The sequence below is a fragment of the Lissotriton vulgaris genome, chromosome 7 (assembly GCF_964263255.1).
Source record: "Lissotriton vulgaris chromosome 7, aLisVul1.2, whole genome shotgun sequence".
Classification (NCBI taxonomy): Eukaryota; Metazoa; Chordata; class Amphibia; order Caudata; family Salamandridae; genus Lissotriton; species Lissotriton vulgaris.
In genome coordinates, this window is record NC_141695.1 from 1,721,003,733 (window position 1) to 1,721,012,896 (window position 9,164).

Below are 9,164 nucleotides of genomic sequence, written 5' to 3' on the forward strand. Positions count from 1 at the left end.
CCAGGTCATTTTCTACACTATACCACGGCAGACTGTATAACCAGAGAGATCTGGACAGGGTTCCCCAAACTGCCCCAGTCGACAGCCATGTTGGATGCCTTACTCCAGCTGGGTCATGCTGCACATGGCTTGTCGGTGTTATACCACGTACTGAAACATTACAGGTGCATGCAGCCCTATAGGGAACAAAGAGTGTGGGATAGTGAACTGATGCCCCCGTTACCAGATAAGGAATGGGAACAGGCTTGGGCAGGTTCATAATATCTCCTACAATGCTGGGTTCAAGCTTGTGCATTTTATTATACACCGCACATACCTGACACCTGCACGGCTACATAGAAACTTTCTGGACAGGCCCTCAAAGTGTCTGAGATGTGGGGGGGGGCTAACTTCCTCCATGCGGTCTGGGGCTGTGTCCTGCTTAGGAAATACTGGCAGGGGGTTCTAGATAAAACGTGTGATGTTGCGAAGCTACGCATTGAGAGAACTGTATGCCCTTGTCTCTGAAATTGAATTCTGAAACCTTGAAACTCTAGACTACGACATAAATTTGCATCACTCACTCTGGTGTTTGCAAAATCTCCATCCAGTGGACTCGACTGAGGCTTACAGCATTGGATGCTTCAAATAAAGATGTTCTGGAATGGGCCACGGATGAAGAAATCCACTTCAAAATTGTCAAGACTGATGAATGAACAGCCGAAGTCTTGTATGATTGGTCGTGAGTGCAGTTATTATTGGAATTAAAGAAACTTTAATTATATTTATAGGAGTCTTGTACGCATCATTATGTTTGGCGAAAAGGTTATCCCACAGACTGCACCCACCAACTTAATTTTAGAAGACTTTGCAGAGCTTTTACAGAGTCTTTACCTTCACCCTCCTGCCCAGAGCGGAAGACCCACGTTTTTGGGTTTTATCCTTATCATCTTCCCACCGTGTTGTGGTTGCCAGTTCCGGGCAATTTGGTGGTGTTTCGTTTAATTTCTCTTTGAGGAGGTCGTTGTGACATCACTGCCTACGTTCTGCCGGCTACTCTCCTAGCAGCCGGCGCTGCCAACTGACATCCACGCTTCCTCACTTACTCCATAGCAACAGTGTTGCTATCTGACGTCCTCTGTTGAATGCTTGCGCTTTGACGTAACGCACATACGCTCCCCCCTCGGCCGCCATCTTTTCAATAGCGTTTGGGTTACCAAGGTAACCAAGCCATTCAAAGCTGCGCCGGAAAATGTTCTTTAAAGCAGCTGATCGCGCTGTTCATCGCTTCACTATTATAAAGGTATGATTCAGCCTGCACGCTTCTACAGTGACAGGCACACCATTTACATTATAAAACTGTGACATTTTTTAATTTTTGGGAATTCAGCCTGCACTTTTCTACGGTGACAGGCACACCTTATATATTTTATTAATATGTGATTTCACAACCGATGAACTGTATTGTTAGTTTTATTCATATACTTGTTAGAAATTTTGTGTGTGCTTAATGTTTACGGATATATTTGTGATTAATATTTTCTTGCAATCATATTGTTACATTCATTTATTACTCAGAAATATATTTCATCTTAAGTTGGTCATAAACTTCTAGTACCATTTAGTTTATTTTTGCCGTGCGTCACTTTACACAAGTTTATTCAATTCTATAATAACTTTTAATTTAAGAATGGCTTCTTCTCAACAATTTGCACAACCGCCTCCTTTTTTGCAAAATCCTGGAAAGCCCAGCATTCCATGATGGCAATGGGTAAAAGCATTTGTAAATCACATTGTAGCTATTGATGCTGTTAAATTTTCAACGGAACGCTAGGTAGCAATTCTCTATGGGTCTTTAGGCCTTGCTGCACAACATGTTTTTGAAAATGTGCCTAAATTTCCTACTCCTTCCTGTGAAGCTGGTGACGCTGATCATTGGAACTCTTATAAAGAAGCCTTATCACGTCTTGCTAAACATTATGACCAAGAACCAAATATTATGCTGGAAAGACACAATTGTTTTTAGGACAAAACAATGTGAAGATGAGTCTGTGGAAGAATATATCGCGGAATTGCGAGTTTTAGCATCAACCTGCGAGCTGATCCCGAAATTTACATTCGTGATCAATTTGTGTTTGCTTGTTTCTCAAAGAAGATTCAGGAACAACTTCTTAGTTGTAGGAAACCATCTCTTCAAGAAACAATTGATTTTGCCAGAGTATCAAGAGATCTACTGTCACATCTAAAGTTTTTCAACAAGAACAGTCTATCAATTCTTTCAAGGCTTCCACACAGGATGTTACTAACTCTGTTAATGCTGTTTCTGCACATAGACCAAATAAACGTTTTTTTTAAAAAAGTAATACGTTTTGTTTTAGATGTGGATCCAAATCACATTTACGTAATTATCCCATGTACCCTGCCATTGGGAAAAAAATTTATTCTTTGCAAGAAGATTGGTCATTTTCAAGGTCTATGCAGGTCATCAAAGAAAACTACCAGAATCAATAGTGTTGACTACTCTGAGGTGATTGATGATTGCTTTGATCACTTTCAAGACATGGTAGTTTCTATTGAATGTAATTCTATGTTCACTCCACAATATGTCAAAGGTCCATTAGGAACTGCATTCTTTGGTAATATTGAAATTCCTGTCATGGCTGATTCTGGTTACCCCATAACCATTCTTTCAGATGTAATGTTCCACAAAAAAATGGGAAGGGTCTATTTCTTTATCTCCAACGGATGTCAATCCAAAGGCTTTCGGTGAGTTCGATATAGATATGTTAGGTTATTTTAATTATAGACTTCAATGTTTAGGAAGATCCATTTTTACAAAGGTGTACGTTACAGTTAAAGGACGTAACATCATCGGTTGGCAAGATTTGGGGAAAATGGGTTTGTGCCTTATTCCAGGTTTTGACAATCCCATTTCTTTAGGCGATCCTCCTCAAGGCTACAATCCTGCTGGTTCCAGAAATGATTGTCATCCCAAAATAGACTGTTTATCTCTCACAGACCACACATCTGACATTAAAAAGGTTTTAGATACATTTACAAATTTATTCTCAAAACGATTAGGAACTGTCAAAGGTTTCCAACATCAAATTAGGTTGAAATCTGATGCCCAACCTGTTGTTCATAAGGTACGTCCTGTACCCCTTAGTGCCAAACATAAACTAAAATCTGTCCTGAAAACATTGTGTGATGAGCATGTAATTGATCCATGTGATTCCTCTGAGTGGGTTTCTCCCATTGTTATTGTCCGCAAAAAATCTGGTGAGGACATATTATACTTGTTGACTGCCACCCCCTTCCTGAAATCCACGAACTTCTAGCCAATTTGGGAGGGGCAACAATTTTTTCACTCATTGACCTTCGGTCAGCTTACCATCAAGTGCCTCTGACAGTTGATTCTCAGGAGTTTACTACTTTTGTTATACCTTTTGGTGTCTTTGAGTATCTTAAATTACCCTTTGGCCCGGCTTCAGCAGCCAGCGTTTTTCAGAAAATCATGGTCAATCTTTTCAAAAATATTCCAGGAGTTCAGGCCTACCAAGAGGGTATCTTGGTATATGCTGATGATTGGGAGACACATTTAAGCAACTTAAATTCTGTCCTAAGCAAACTAGATGAGGCAGGAATGACAATCAGGGTTGAGAAATGCAAATTTGCCACACAACAACTAGAATATTTGGGTCATACACTTTCTTCCGAGGGTATCAAGCCAAAAACTTCCCTCATTAAGGCTGTTAGCCATGCCACTCCTCCGAAAGACAAAGATGCTCTTAGATCTTTCCTAGGGCTTGCAGAATACTATGCACGTTTTGTGAAAGGGTATTCCCAGACAGTTGAGCCATTGCGTGCTCTTTTGCGTAAAGGTGCAAAATTTGCCTGGTCTGAGGAAGTTTCTTCTTTTTTTCCTCAGGTAAAGAAACTCATTGTTGATGCCCCTGCTCTTCACCCTTTTCATGACTCCTCAAAATGTTTCATATTGGTGGACGCTAGTCTTACTGGAAGTCTCAGGCAAGAAACACACCATAGCTTTTTCCTCAAGAATGTTAAAACCTTCTGAAACTGACTACAGCACTGTTGAGTGTGATGCTCTTGCCTGTATTTGGGCCATAGAAAAGTTCAAAAATTACATTTGGGGACGTGAATTTGAACTTTTCACGGATCATAAACCTCTTACACAGCTATTAACTGGTAATGGTCTTGGAAAAGCATCATCTAGGTTGGTTAGACTTCTGTCTAAACTTCAAGAATTTCATTTCGTTATAAAACATATTTCTGGAGGGAGAAATTTCAGGGCTGATTGCCTTTCTTGCATGGCTTTGCATGATCTTTCAGAAATTGAAAGTTCGGAAGACACAGAATATGTAATTGCAACTCTTGATGCTATTGAATTCTTTTCTAGCATCATAGAAAAATCCTGGTTAAAAGCGTGAGAAAAAGATTAGAATCTTAAATTGGTCTCGGATTATATTCTTAAAGGTTGGCCAGAAAATAGGAAACTTTCTAATGAGTTGAAAGCAGTTGCCATGGTTGCTTCCGAGTTATCCCTAGTCAATGATATGGTTATGAGACATGATTTGTTTGTGCCACCTTCTGATATCAGGAATGATATCATTAAATTTGCTCATCAAGGCCATTTAGGAATATCCAAAACTTCTCAACTCATTAAGTCTGGACATCCTTAGACTCTCAACTAAAATGTCATGTTGACTCTTGTCCTGAATGCTTATTATCAGACAAAAAATGGAAAGTCATCAACACCCCTTTACATCCTGTTCCTTTTGCTACAAAACCTTGGGACAAAGTTGGTCTGGATTTCTCTGGACCCTATGATCTGTTACCTCATGACATCAGGTATATAATTTTGTTGATTGATTATCACTCTAAGTGGATTTATCACATGGTTTGTGATGCTCCTAATTCTACTAATGCCATAAAAAAATGTAAACATCTTTTTTTTCTGTGGAAGGATCTCCTTCTGTGTTGGTTTCAGATAATGGAACCCATTTCATTTCTCAAAAATGTACTTCATTTCTCAATGATTGCGATGTGAAACACTTTAAAGTTGCTCTTCACTCACCAACCTCTAACGGCCTGGTTGAGAGAGCAATAGATTAGTTAAAGATGCCATTCAAACTGCTATGTCCTCTCAACATGATGCCCAGGGTTTTCTGGACTCGAAACTATGGCCTTACAATATCTCTCCCCATTGGACCACAGGTGTTTCCCAATTTTCTCTTTTGAGAGGTAGAACTGCTCACACCAATTTGTTTCCAAATTGGTTAGTTAACAAGCATATTAATAATCATCAATGCAACAAGGAAGTAGCATCAAGAGTTGTTAATAAACAAACTCTTATGAAACCTCTTCATGATGCAGGCAAACACTTTAGTTCGACACAGCTCAAGGTTGGTAGTTGGGTTCTCATAAAAAAACCCTAAAAAAAACCCAAAGGGGTCTTCAAAATTTTCTCCACCTGTTCAGGTCACTGGTGTCAGCAAAGGTTCAGCTTTCCTTGGTAAAAAGGGGTGGTGGAATCAAAAATCGCTTGTTCACCTTTCTGACTCCCAAGCTGATTCTTTGATTAAGCTTTACAGGCAGGATTTAGATGATGCTGATTGGATTCATTTTATTCATGATTCTATTGCTGATTGTGAAAATTAATCTCCTAAATGGGTTCGCAATTTACATTCCAGTCCAGAAAGTGTTTCTGACACCAATTCTGTGGCAACAAATAATGATGCAGTTGTTTCATCATCTGAACTGAAAACTCGCTGTAGAAAGTTACCTTCAAAATATAATGACTATGTTATGTCTTAACATATGGAACATTTTCTTTCTGTAAAAGTGTTTTCCTATTTTGCATCATTCTTAATTTTTTTTTATTTGTTATTCGGTTTACTTATTGCAATTTGTATTTACTTTATTGTAAGGAGGGAGAAGTTGTAATATTCTGAAAGTTAGCATCCTCATGCTGTAAACCTTGTACGAGGATGCCCACCAACTTTTAGCATCTTTTGTACTCTGTTCCACGATCCAGTGCTGAACGCGGCATGCCAGGATTCCAACGTTAGTCAGTTGTCGGAGATCCTGGTATGCGGCGTGAGCGTCCGGTCGTGGGTGCAGTTATTATTGGAATTAAAGAAACGTTAATTATATTTATTGGAGTCTTGTACGCATCATTACACTTCCTGTGACTGGCAGGTCTTTCTACAAATCCCTGCTACTGAAGATTTTGCAACATCACCTCTAAATACAACGTTCACATTCCAAAAATACATAGTGGTCGCAAAAGGTCAGTGTGTGGTTTGTGATCACTTTTTAGAGCAGTCTGTCAATGCATCGGGCCTTTACTGATTCATAACCTTCCATTAATTTATTGTTAGAGAACCGGATACTGAGCCTGGGCCTTTAGCGAAAGAAACTTTATAGTGCATCAGTTTCTCTTCAGCCTTGCAATTTCAACAGGGTAAAAAACTGCCCTTGAACATCAATTGTCAAGGGACATGCAATCAAAATATCAACCCAGCCCCGTGTACCCTTTTCAAGTACCTACAACTATGGATGTTCCTCAAACACTTATCTGGAGTAACCAGTGTCGACCACAGAAGATACTGATTCACTGTCCTAGTTTGGGGGGAGGAGAGATTGGGAAATGTTGTAATGCAGTGTCTGAGTTAGCATCTATAGGTAGATAACACTGTGATTCACAATATGTGATTTATTTCACAACTAGTAAACAATACAATCTGCTATTGTTAAACAAATGTACAGATAGGTTTGACAGAAAACACAATAAGTTCAAAGTCAAAGTATAAACAGAAGTTTGAGATTTGTTGTTATTAGATCTGGCTTCACATTGCATCTGTCTAATGGACCTAAACCCATTGATTCTTTATTTACACATACATATGGACTTTGGCCCCAACCTGAGGACTTTGTCTTTCTCACATCATGCTATTGGCTGTTTGATCAATCCTGGGAAGTGCTTCCATGGGAAGGTATGATGGATTATTTTACATTTCAAATGACAAGTCAGTCATGACACCGTTTATCACATTAAGTTCTTTTCCTCCTATATGCATTTCATACAGAAATCCATCCCTTTTCGCTACGTTTTCCCATGTGAGAAACCAAATATCTGGCCGCTAAACGGCGTTACTCGAAACGTAAAGTATTTGTATTTTAACCACTGCTATAATTTGAAGGGTGTCAGGTGAAGAGCTGGGTAAAAATAAGGCGTATAACAACCCAGACGGTATGCTACAGTGCACTGTTTTTTAACCCGAGTGCTGATTTAAATATGTTTACACGTTTTCAGCGTTTTATTTTAATATATATTTTTTGTATTTACTGCATTAGCTGTAAATCAGGGACACAACACCCATAAATAATATATAGAAACGGCATAATTGAGCACCAACCTGAGCACCCTCTCTCTCTCACTCCCAGCAGGATCTTGATTGTTTGACGGTTGGCAAGGCAACCACGGCCGCTTACGTCACCACAGCGGCAATTAGTAACACGCGCCCTTTTGCGCACTGACGTACTACGGCGGTTTTTAACACGCATGCGCAACTCCCAGAGGCCGTCCATTGTATAAGAGTCTAGAGTAGTATTTGTTGATGAACGTCTTTGAAATAAAATATTTCAAAGGGGTTTCTGTTTGAAAGCCTTAAATCATTTGTGAAAAAAGGCAAGGATACTTTTTTTACTCTGGAATATGGCAATAAGCTTTTATTGTGATATATTTTATTTCGCGTGACACTTTTTGATATTTTTTGCAGCTTTATGTACCGCGAACTCGACTTGAAGGTATCGGAGCGCTTTACATCAGCACCAGTTGCATTAGAGACGAACGCGTTCCTTATCAGGCTTGCAGAGGTTTGCAGTGATTTGCTCTGACTCTAACCTCGTTCCCCAGCTTCAAAGTCTGCCGCTCTAGTTGTTAAGCCACATCCTGTAATACTTTTTGGTAGAGTTTATCTGCATAGCCATTTATCTCTAATAGTACTGTCCGGAAGTTTCTAATGTCATTACAGTGGGAGAAAACGTGGCTTAATTGGTTGTGTGATTTTTTTTTCTCAGAAACACGTTCACTTGACTCTGATGCCAACTGTCCAGTTGTTGCCGGGACAGTATCGGTAAATTAGAGGTTGTCCCGGGTAATTTACTCCCCCGGGACAGTCTCAATATGCCTGTGTTGGAGAATAATTGGCGAATCACTTAGCTCTGACTGCACGATCTGCAGATTGCTCACTTTTATTTAATATGTTAAATTAAAACGCGAGATCTGTCCTGTGTGTATCCAAAACCTCTGATGGAGTGTTTTCATCCGGAATCCAGCAGATGGCACTCCTGAATTTGTTTTGAAATGTTATAAACATCTTGCTGTACTTTTCTTAAGCTTGTTATCACAAGATCCAAAAGTGAACATTAAATTATGTGGGTTGGGCTGAGTGGGCAGGCTTTGGGGCACTGAGTGTGGTACATTTTCAAGTAAGTAATTGATAGCTGTGCTGCAAAGTGTCACTAGCCATTCTTTTCAAATGTCAACTATGACTTGATTACATGTAGGCAGAGCACAAGTCCTAAAACAAGCGTTTGCAATGTCATCGGTCTCGCATTTGTGAAAATGAGAGCTACTGGCATTGTAAATAACAATGGGGCATATTACCAAGGGCCATTATCGCCGCTTTAGCTGGACTTTTTCCCGCTACAGTGGCGATAATTTTATCGCCCTACTACCTAGCTGTCGCTAACACCAGTTAGCGACAGCTAGTAGGAGATAGCGATCATCTTGTGGCCCGATTTACATGTCACCGATAATTATCGCTAATGACATGCAAAGTGGGCGTGCCAAGATGTTAGCGACTGGAAACAGTCGCTAATATCGCTATCTCCTATTACCAACAATGGCTTAGTTTTGGAAATATTCGCGCTAAGCGCGAATATCTTCAAAAGCTAACGCCTGCCCTGACCAGTTCTTAGCCATGTTATCCAATGAGAGGTGGATAACATGGCTAAGAGCATTGTCACGGTAATGCCTGAATATCGCTGTATTGACAGCGATATTCACGCATTGCGCACGTTTTTTATCGCTTCTGAGATAAACCTTGATAATAGCAAGGTATCTCAGCGATAAAAAAACAGGTGAAGGGCGGCAATAG

At 39.8% G+C, this 9,164-nt stretch overlaps 1 protein-coding gene across 1 annotated transcript in view; it reads right to left on the bottom strand.

The window, feature by feature from the left end:
• Nucleotides 1-7,472, bottom strand: part of LRRC23 (leucine rich repeat containing 23) — a 40,155-nt gene extending 32,683 nt beyond the window's left edge. Inside the window, exon 1 of the mRNA XM_086932921.1 lies at nt 7,419-7,472. The gene's annotated coding sequence lies outside the window, so the exon portion shown is untranslated. The remainder of the gene's footprint in view (nt 1-7,418) is intronic.
• Nucleotides 7,473-9,164: the final 1,692 nt, after the last annotated feature.